We start from the raw sequence: 11,683 nt of genomic DNA, 5'->3' as shown, positions 1-11,683 counted from the left end.
AATATACCAAAAGATCTTTATAAAGAGTCTAATGTGGCTAAGGTTTTTAAGATAGGAAATATTTTTGGATTCTAATTATTGTCTTAAGTAAAAAAGTTCTTGAATATCCCTATGACAAAAGTTTATTTTTATCCCATTTGATTGATGCTTACTACCATTTTGTATAGTTTTGTACCATTTCTTTTATTTTCTCCAAGCTTTAATTTAGCATTTGCCTTTGACCTCTTTTATTTTCCTTTTCTTATTTTTAACCTTTTCGCTTTATCTTTTTTTTTTTCTACGTATTTGTTCTTTCTTTTTTGCCTTTTCCTTTTTTTATTTATCAATACTTATATCTCTATTCTATAGCTTAAGCCATATGATATCAAGTTCTCCCTTTCTCAAACACAGGGAATCATGATTTTTCACTTTTAGTTTATAATGTTACATTCTAAAAATAAAAGGAAAAATATTAGGCATAAATATTTCAATTTTTTCTTCTTTTAATTTGTCAGTATTTTCATAAGTTATTTACATTTTTTTTCTACATTTTCTTTTTTTCATACCTTGAAATTTTTCTAAAACTATTTAAGTTTAATGCACAAAGATGACTGTATTTTGTTCCATTTTGTTTCCATATATATTCTTCATATTTCTCAACCTTTTCCCATCAATTATATATAATTCTTTGAAATGTGTGGTCATTCTTGATCATAAGTCTGATATATTTTGTAGTTTACAAATAAAATGAATGTGTCTAGTCTTTCAAATAGGTATAATTAGTCTCTTCAATAATGATTTTATAGTGGATTATCCTCTAATAATAGTTGAGTTCATCTAATTTCTTGTCATTAAACCTAGAATGACCGAGTTTTGAATATGATAAGCCTGTTAGAGAATTTCCAATTGGAAGAACTAAGGAAAGGATGATTTTTTTTTCTTTGGACACAATAACAAGAAACTATAAAATTAAAGCAAATAAATTTTTAATAATATAAATGCAAAAAAGTATCAAAGATAGAGAGAGAAGAGAAATGCATAATTAGAACATATTTAATTTTTATTTTAAAAGTAGTTTTTAGTTTTTAAAAATAAAATGTAGTACAAATTTATTCTAAGTTTTATTTTTAAAATTAAAAACTGTTTTCAAAATGGAAATCAAACATACTCTTAATCTATCCTATTTTAGCCACTGTATGATCTACTATTCCGTGAGTAATTGCTTGAGATTACTTTGAAAAATAATGCATATCTTGTAAAAAAAAAAGATGTAACGGTTGTTTAATATTTGAGTGAGATATCTTTATCACACATATAGGTTTAGAAAATAAATATTAAGAATCTTCTTACTTAATTCATCTTTCTCTTGATTAGGTGAATTTATCTTATTTGACATACTAGATGAGACACCATCTTGTTGTTCAATTAATTAGATAAATTTACATATTTTATTGTTACTTATACTTATTTCCAACTTAGAGGTGGGATAAAAAAAAAATGAATCTAACATCCAAACATAAAAATTAGAGATCACATCGTAATATACATGATTTTTACTATTTAATATTATACCATTTTTTTTTATTACTACAACTATTATACAAGGTAAAAAAAAAAACACATTTAATTTACATATATTTTCTAACTTTATTTTTTCCCTTTCTCTCTAGCTTATCATACATCCTTCTTAAGTAGCACATGAAATGATTTATAGAAAATAGGATTTCTACCTAGCATATTCCAGCAAAAGACACAAGCACACGTAAACAGGTTATCCATTTCATATATCATATATATGACATTTCCCGTAAAGTTGATGGTTTGATTTACTATATTAAAATCTCATATACCTTAATTGCAAAGCTATAAATTATAAAATAGGTGATATTGGTCTACTGAAGTTTGTTCTGTTTTAATGATTTTACATACAAAACAAACACGATAGCCAAAAAAGAGGCCGGATATTAAAATTCATAAATTATTTTATAAGAAAAAATTACCCCAAAAGAAAGCATACCATCAATCATTATTGTCTTTAAATTTTTCTTGTATTTTATTAATATTTTATGGAGTTATTAATTAATCATGTCTCAATTATTTTGGATGAGCAATTAAAAGCTTTGTTTCCAAAATCTAGGTAGTGCGATGAGGTACAATTAATTCTCAATTTTAGTATTGCACTCAAAATAATATAGTCACTCTTAGCAGTATACACTTTAACCAGTTATGGTGAATCTTAGTGCAAAGTTAGAATTGTTGCACAATTTACTGCAAGTGACATAAATGAGGTAGGCTTGATTTCTTATCTATCATGTGTACTTAACTGACTCATATGGTCAAAATTGGAACTACACTCTCAACTTCTACGCATGTAGCAAGTGTTAGTCAATCTATTTAATCATATATTTTACTGATTTTAGCACAATTGTCTGTTATTACAAGGAACCTCCCACTTTATATTAAGTAAAAATCATATATCAAACATAATTTTTCTAACGTAAGATTTTCTGCATTCATTCATTACAAAGTATGTGTACATTTTTTTACTAATAGTATTTGAATTTGTAAGTCACAAATTTTGAAATTCACACGTACATATGTAAGAAATTAATATATAATATAAATATAAATAAATTCTCAAATTAATCTTTCAGACAGTAGCACCTCAAGAATGTTAACTTTTGTTGTTAATGACATATAGAAGTTAAAACAACGTTGTTTCATATTTCTCTCATACTCTCTCTTTCTCCCCCTCCTCAGATCCACATTGTTCACAATGGTTTGTCACCATCTTTCTCTCTCTCTCCAAGTCCAACACCCCACATAAGAACCGGTGCTTGCGTTCGCACAATCGTCCAAATATTTTCCCACATTTCTCCTATCAAACATATATCAATGCCTCAAAAACTTACCACTAAAAAAAATGAAACCTTCTAAGAATTCTGAGTAACAACAAACAAAATTAATAAACAACAAAAACCTTAAATTTAATTTAATTTTATTAATTAATTTTTTTATTTCAAATCCAGAAGTAAGGGTGATTGCATTGTCTTCAAAGACCTTATTAGAATGACGAACTGGGTCATGTGCAAGATATGCAATAGAGAGTTTCAAACGGACTATAGAATATGTAACTTCATCGAAGGATCACAACTTGAGGTGGAAGTTGAGGCATAAGTAGAGCAAGGAGGTGAAGAAAAGGGTGTACTTGTGTCTTGAACCAATGTGCATTCACTTTCCTATGCATAGTGCCCTAATGTTTTTAGCTGTTTTAGAGCGACATCAACAAACAAATCCAAAGAGAGGGATATATATAGAGAGAGAGAGGTGATGGTGGAGCATCGTCAAAAGTGTGAATCTGAGGAGGGGGGAAAAAGACAGTGGAGGAGAGGTGTGAAACAACATTGCGAACACCCTATTACAATTATTATTATTATATTTTATTACAATTTGTTTTTAAAATAGAAAATATTAAAATTTTGAAAATTGTAAGAGATGTTGCTTAATCGAGATATGTCTCACTCAAGTGAGACTGGTCATTCTGAACCACTCACTACAGAGTATTCTCGCTTAGGCGAGATGAGTCTCACCCAAGTAAAAATGCACAGAAAAATGAGGAGTTTTCTGGATCATGTCTCATTTAGACGATAAGGCACCTCAATTAGGCAAGATTATTAGAAAACTGAGTAAATATTTTTGTCTGGTGTTCTAGTTTAGGTGAGAGGGGTCTTGTCCAAGCAAGAATGCATCTCGCTCAAGCTGAATCACTCGTTCAAATGAGAAGTCGCGAGCTAAAAAGAGTATTTAAAAAAATCTAGTGTTCTAAACTTGTATTATAAGTCAAATAACATTTCTCACTTTTTTCTCTGTTCTTTCTCTTCCCTTTCTTAGAGAACCCTTTTGAACTCTGAACCTCTCTCAAATATGAACTTAGACGTTTGTTCTACTCAATTCTAAATAAGTTTCTCAAAGTTTAGTATTTTGATCTCACTTCTTTTTCTTCGTTTTCTTCTTTCTTAAAAGTACTCTACTTTGTAAATATTTAAAAAGAGCTTAGTCCTTCAAATAATGTCTTCCATGAAACTCTTTGCAAATTATCTCATCGAGGTAAGGAGGATTTTATCTCATCATTTATAGTGTAACTACAAAACTTTCTTTTAATTTTGTACACATGCTTTATTCAGTATGTGGTTATATGATGTTTATTTTAAAAAAGTACACTTAAAAATGAATTTCTTGAATGTCAAACATTAAGATTCAATTTAAAGGTAACTTGAATTAGAGTATTTTAGAGAAAGTTATGAGTAAGACACAATTTGAATTATTTTCTTGAGTTAGATAGATTGATCTAAACTATGATCACATTCTCTCAGTCTTATTGTGGGAGTGATCGGTTCATTAAGATCTAATGTATTTTGATTTTTCTTTTTTTGTAATTATTTAATCTAAATTCTAATGTATTTTAATGATAATTTATAAATATTGCATTCATATATTTCAGTATTACAAATGAAGTAATTGTTTAATACTATTTAAATTTTATTTTATTTAATAAGTTATATTATAATGAGAAATATTTAATTTTGTTTTAAATTATATTATTTTAATTAATTATTAAATTTTTAAAGATTGACTAATGAAAAATAAAAGTTTTAAATTTTTGTAAATTTTCTAGTATTATAATTAAGAAAAAAGTGAAATAATAATCTAATTAAGATATTAAATTCTATAAAAATTATCACAAAATAGTTTATAAAATAAGAGCGTCACAAATATATTTTAGCTTTATTTTAGCTTTCATGTGTTATTTAACGATAAAAGTTAACATTTTTTAAGCGCCTATTAATGATTGAGATTTGAATGTATGAAATAGTGAATAAACGATTATCTAAGGAACTGATTTAAGAATTTACTCTATAAATATTAAATTTTATTTTTTATAAATATATATGTAAATTAGATTTTTACATTGAAAATAAACGATTTTATGTATGGTAAAATAATAAAATATATTTTTGTTGTTTTTGTTTTACAAAAATCAACTGATTAAATTTTTATCAACACACAAACTTTAAAGAAAAAATTTAAAAAAATTTCAAATTAGTCCTTCTAATATTTAAAAAATTTTAAATTAATCCTTAATATTTATAAAAATTGTAAAAAGAGCCTTTTATACTAAATTTAAAATAGAAAATATACTATTTTTCTCCTTACTTTTTAAGTAGTTACCCGTTCCAATTGGTATCCATATGAGTGTACCATGGTTTCAAAATTATAGTCAATTCATTTTAACTTATTCGTCATTATTTGTTTACTAAGTTCAAATTTAGTGACTTTATTTTCAAGATCTTGTCTTCTTGTGACTTTATTTAATTTGTTGGACCATTCTAAGTTGTATCCTATGATTACATGTCAACTTTGAGTTGTGAAATTCTAAATTTAGTAGAAACACTTTTAAGTCCTTAAATAAAAAGAAATACAAATTTATTGTGTTTTAGAGGTTAATTAACCTTAATATATATGTTTTCTCAGTCAAATATGTCAAACACTCAACCTTCAGATCCTAAGTTAAGTTTATAAATATTTGAATTTATTTATTATAATTAATGACTACAAAATCTATAAATAGATGTGCTAGGAGCCAATTTTTAGAATAACACAAATATTTTAATTTCAGTTAGAAGATTTTTTTTTTTTCATTTTTCTCAAACCTTTCTCTTCTCGTCTAAGAATTTAGAAGACTTCTTTGTGTTTTTTTTCAAATTTTTATGAAGTTCTTTTTTTCTCGTTGTTTTTGTGTTTATCATTGTAAATATGTGTAACTAATTTTTTAATCAGGATAAGATGAATTTATGTTTAATTCTTTTATATTATTAATATATTTTTTTTATCTTCTCTTTCAATTGGGTGAATTTATTTGTCCTTAATCACTTTTATATAGTGTATTTTTTGTGTTGAATTCTGTGCAAATAAACATAAACTCAAACAATTTTCTCTATTCTTTTTATTTTCATTTTGCAAAACATGTGACTTTTTTAGTTTGAATGCTCAAATAGTAAAAGGAAGATACTTGGTAATTGGATTCAATGCTTGTGAGAACAATATTGAACATACTCAGTAATACGATTTATGAACTTATCAAATTTTTTTATTCAATTCAAATAAAAGCACATCAAGTAACTTATCTATTCTTATCAATGAGTTTACTTATTCAATATTTTTCTTACCCCGTAAAGTTCTACAAGAAAACTCTTCAAGCCAAATATAAAACTTTCATTTTGATTTTAATAAAATAATATTATTTATTTTAAATTAAATTAATTTTTTAATTATTATTATTTTCTTCATTTGCTTGATTTATGAAGGTGTTCACGACTTTTTTTAATAATAATTAAAAATTATACATACTTTTTATTTGTTGACCAAGTCTATATACTCGTTCGTGTAAGAGAAAGAGAGTAATCTAATTGCATAATAATAGTTAATTAGAAAATATATGTTATTTTAAAAAAAAACTTAGTATTTATTGTGGAAAAATAGAGATTGATCATAATAATAATAATAAGTTTATTCTCACAAATTTGTTTTCTTTTCTTTTCTTTCTTCTTTCTTATTTTCATTTTTTTTTCTTTTTCTTTATATCCTTTATCTACACCCTCATGACATTGTGAAATATGATAAAAACACATTATATATAAGTAAAAAAGGTATTTTTATCATTAACACTTATTTTTTATATTCTTTATATTGTTGCTTCAATTATTAAATTCATGTTAATGCAAGAGAATAGATTTTCATGTACACTCTAATTTTCATCTGTATATGCCCTAATTTCTTTGAAAGTGTTGAAGTCACAAGTTGTTTACATTGTGTACACTTTCACCAAGCGTGAGAATATGTTTAGTTCTGTATTCATTATTTGATGTCGAGACAATGACGCATGTTTACTGCTTTATGAAACACACATTGAGCGCGTCAAGTTTCTTGAAAAAATATATCAAATAAATGTTTAAAGACACTTTAACAAAAATATTAAAATGGATTAGATCATTAATTTTATTTTTTTAAGGGAGGGGATTGTAAAATTTTAAAATAGAAGATAAGGTAGTGTAATATATACATCTTTTAATGAAAAAAAATGCAACAATTCCCAAAATATATCTAATGAAATTGAAAATTATCTTCCACATAACTTTATTTATAATACTACATCACTCTTCCATTTACAAATCTACCACATAGCTGCAATAATAAAATATTTTTAATTAATTTTAGTTGTAAACTGATATAAATAAAAAAACAACAAATGATCAAAGATTGATGCAACATAATTTGAGTTTCTTAAATGATCTATTTCAAATTACAAGAGGCTTCGATGCAAGAGAATAAGTTAAAAGATTTAAAGAAGTTTTAATGAATAAATTCAAAAAATTTAGGTTAAAGACGTAGCTATAAAAGGAAATTTAGGGTGGATGCATTATAATACGGAGTTGGACCCTATATCTCATAGTTTATTTGGCGTTATTGTGTGCAAATTCAATTATAATTTGAGATTGGTTTTAATTAAAATTTGTGATTTATTAAAAATCTTTTTATTACTAAAATATAATGTAATTTAAAAGAATCGGTTAAGTTAAATTGAAAGTAAAGTTTTCTCCAAATTGTTAGGTCTTTTCTTTAATTCTTGAATAAAAGACTAATTGAATTTTATCAAGATAATTTGTTAGAATTAACTTACTTTCTCATATATTTTCTTGAATGTGGTGTCAATATCCTTTCGTAAATCAGAAAAATAATGTGAACAAATTTTCATTTCTTATTACATACCTTTTAACTAAAAAATAAAATTGTGAAAGATCACAAGTTCAAATTTTAACTTAATTCTCAACAAGTTTACAATAATAAAAAGGTATAATTTTATACTTTTAGCAATAATTAGAGTAAAAATCGTTTATTACATCAATTAAAAATGACATTTTATATTGGTTAGTAAACCAATTTGTTGATACAACCGATATCATAAGTGAGGATATTTTAAATTGGCTATACAACCAATGTAAAACATAATTTTTTACATAAATAAAGAATAACTTATTTAAAAATAATAGGTTTTTTTATATTGATTGTAATATACACAAATTAATAGAGATTCACTCACTTAAAAACTTTGTTGAGTCACCCACTATAGGGATCAGGCTTGTCACATCATAGATGTAAAAAGATAAAAACATATAATAAAGTTTAAGATATTTTTTTATTAATGTAGCTGAATTGGAAAGGATTAATGTTGTCACTAAAATAAAAAACAAAGTTCAAGAAAGTAAAGAGATTGTGTTTTTTGTTGATCAGTGTATAAAAATATATAATATTTGTCAAAATCATATCAAAATAAATACGTTAATAAAGATGAAAATACATAATGAAACTAGAGATATTTGTTAACAACGAAACCTCAAAATGAAACTATATTAATGTTTGTTAATAATATACTTAAAAAATACAAACAAAAGCTTAAGAATCAAAGCAAGAGTTTGTTATCTATAAACTTTGCTTAAGAATTTTGAACTTGTTTCATCGGTGTATCTAAAATTTTACTCAATATTGGTTCAAAAATTAACCAATCTAAAAAGATAGATTTTTTTGCTATTTTAGTATTAAACTTTGAAGAAAAATAATGTTTTGTACACAATTTTAATTTATACAAATTATATATGTATTTCATATAACGTTTTAGATTTACTCAAATTAAATACCTAGAAAGATATTTAGAATAAAAACTTTTCTAAAATTGCAATATTTTAGTTAATTTTTCTATTTTTTTCTTATTTTTTAGAGGTTTTTTATTCTTGATAATTTTTTTTCAAAGCAAGTATATTTTGGTCTGATTCTTTTTATGTTTGATTGCATGATATTAGAACATTTTATGTGTTGGCCTTATATTTAATTAAGATTTAATTGGTACTGTTTTTTATTGTTAAAAAATTAATAGATCTAAAATATCATAAATTTTAATCAATTATGGAAGAACTAATCTAAAAATATTTTTTTTTACGTAAATTCAAATATAAACTGATCTAGAAAGAAACATCGATTGAGTTCACGAATCAAATGATTCGTCATTCAACAACAATCAAATGATACAAAAGAATTATACTATTCCCAACTCAGAGAAAGGTTCATGTTCTTACTTCCTTATGGTTGTTATTACTTTTGGAGTGATATTTTTTATTTTTTTCTCTTTACATACGTATGCATGTTGCTTTGTAAACCAAACTTTTTCTAGAAAACAAAAACAAACCTGGTTATTTTGACATAGTTCAGAAGGGCTTTTGAGCAGCCATAAAATGTGAATGAGTTGATATTTATTAAACATACATGCTGAAAGAATGTTAAGTCACAATACTTAATTTTTTATTATTTTTTAAATGATTACAATCGATACTTATTTTAAAAATTTAAATTAATGGATAAAAAATGTTACGTGATACAATTCTAAATATTATTAGCATGGTAAAAAATAAATAAAATAAAATAAATTAAGTATGTCTACACGTAAAATTAACACTAGATAATGAATATTTTTTTCAAATACTTTTTTTAATAATTTTATTAAAAATTAACCCTAAATTAAAAATATAATATCCGGAATTAGATTGTGAAAGTTGTTAGACAAAAGGCACAGGTGCAGTTATTCTTGTGAAAGTAAAAGGATAAGCCGGCGCAGGCCATTAATGGTGGCCCTCTGTGGCCCAATTTTCTAAGTCCTATCACGTCATTCAAGTTTTTAGGACCATTTTCTTTGTGGTTTTTAGTTGCTTCAGAACCTATCCATTCTTTTTACTGCCCCATGCTTTTTTCTATTTTTGATTTTAGAATATTTCACAACCCTATTCAGTATATTTGAAGCAATCGCAGAATATCAATATTTTAGGCGTGAGAAATTGTCCCAATTCAACTCGTGTTAATTGCCATTTTCATTTCATCTTATTTCTTTTATTTAAGTTTTTTTTATTTTAAATATTATATGTATTTCTCTTATTCATATTAATAATTGAGATAATTTGTATAAAAATATTTTAAATAAGAATAACAATACAATACGAGAGTGAAAATAGACACTCTGTCTCGATATCAACGTGGGTGTTCAGTTGAATTTTATTTATTAAAAGGATTGTGACACAAGTGATAAGCGAACATGGCTTAAATATCTTATTTAGATGATTTTGTTATAAATTAAATTTAAACCTCTGCAAATATAGATTTGAGAAAGAGAATATAATTTTAATATTTTCAAAGAGATTAGTTTTATATTTAAAAACAATATGAAAATTCCCTGGTAAGAGAAAATGATTTTGACTTAAATAATTGAGAAAAATATGCCTTGTTATGAATTTAAGCCTCTGAGAACATAGTGTTGAGAAAGAGAAAATAATTTTAGTATGTTGGAAGAGATTAGTTTTATATTTAAAAAAATAACTGAAAATTCATGGCTATGGGAAAAAATATTGAATTTTTTTAAAAATAATTAAAATGGTCTAAAATTTGATTATAAAGAAGGATTTTTAACGTGCAAAACAAGTTAATATATGATCACTTTGATAGAAAGATCACTTTTATGACAATATATAAATTAAAATGCAAACATTTTTTTTCAATCTTAAATATTGTTTATTTTGGTAACACATTCCGTTGAATTAACGATATGTCATAATATGTAGCATTGATTGAAGAAGCGCAAGCATGGATTAAAACAAGTGAAAACAAATTCTTTCAATTGAATAACAAAAAATACATAAAATTTAAAACATGTTATAAAAATGAAAAGCTATATGATTTCATAAAAAATAAAATAAATATAAAAATATATTTTGTTGAATAATATTTACATATATTGTGCAATTGAGTGAGGATGTGTTTGAAAAAGAAGCTGATCGAAGTAGGCTTTTATTGTTAATAAAATTTTAAAATTTAAAAAAGTTTCTTTAATTATTAAATTAAAAAATTAATATCTTTTTTACTTTAGTAATAATAAATACATTTTATTAAAATTTATTTTTAAAAAATGGTAAGAGAAATATTAAAATGACATTGGAATATATAAGAAAATTATAATTGGCAAATATCGTTAATAGTGTTGAGATAAAGAGGAGAGTCCTTTGACAACAAAAAAAGAAAAGAGGAGAATCCTAAAACGACTTTGATTGACTTAATTCAAAACCTTCGGTAATTGACAATCATTATTTTTGAAAGAGAATTAGAATACTGAAAGGCTACAAAAGAATAAAATTGTCTTTGGGCAATGGGCAATGGGCAATGGGCGACTAAAGAAAAAAGTTAAATATTCTTTCGCAATTCTCACCCAAAAGGGCCAAAGTTGCCACTAATATCGTTCATCCTATTTTATTTTATTTCATTTAATGATGCGTTAAATACTGATTTTAATATTGAATCTAAATAATATTATTCTTACTATTTATTCACATTCAAAGAAGTTTTTGAAAAGATATAAATATAAAAAAATATTATTAATTTTTATTTATTAATTTTTTTCAGATAAAAAAGTATAATTTTTTTAATATACACGTATATTTCTTTATTATAAAATTTTATTGTAACTATTTATCTTTTATTCAACTTCTTTCTTTTAAAATTTATATACATTATAAATATTTAATTCACTAAAATAATTTTTCAAAAATTTATA

Source organism: Abrus precatorius, unplaced genomic scaffold (assembly GCF_003935025.1).
Source record: "Abrus precatorius isolate BTA unplaced genomic scaffold, Abrus_2018 Scaffold4, whole genome shotgun sequence".
Classification (NCBI taxonomy): Eukaryota; Viridiplantae; Streptophyta; class Magnoliopsida; order Fabales; family Fabaceae; genus Abrus; species Abrus precatorius.
The sequence above is the reverse complement of the archived record's forward strand: the minus strand, read 5'-3'. Positions refer to the sequence as shown.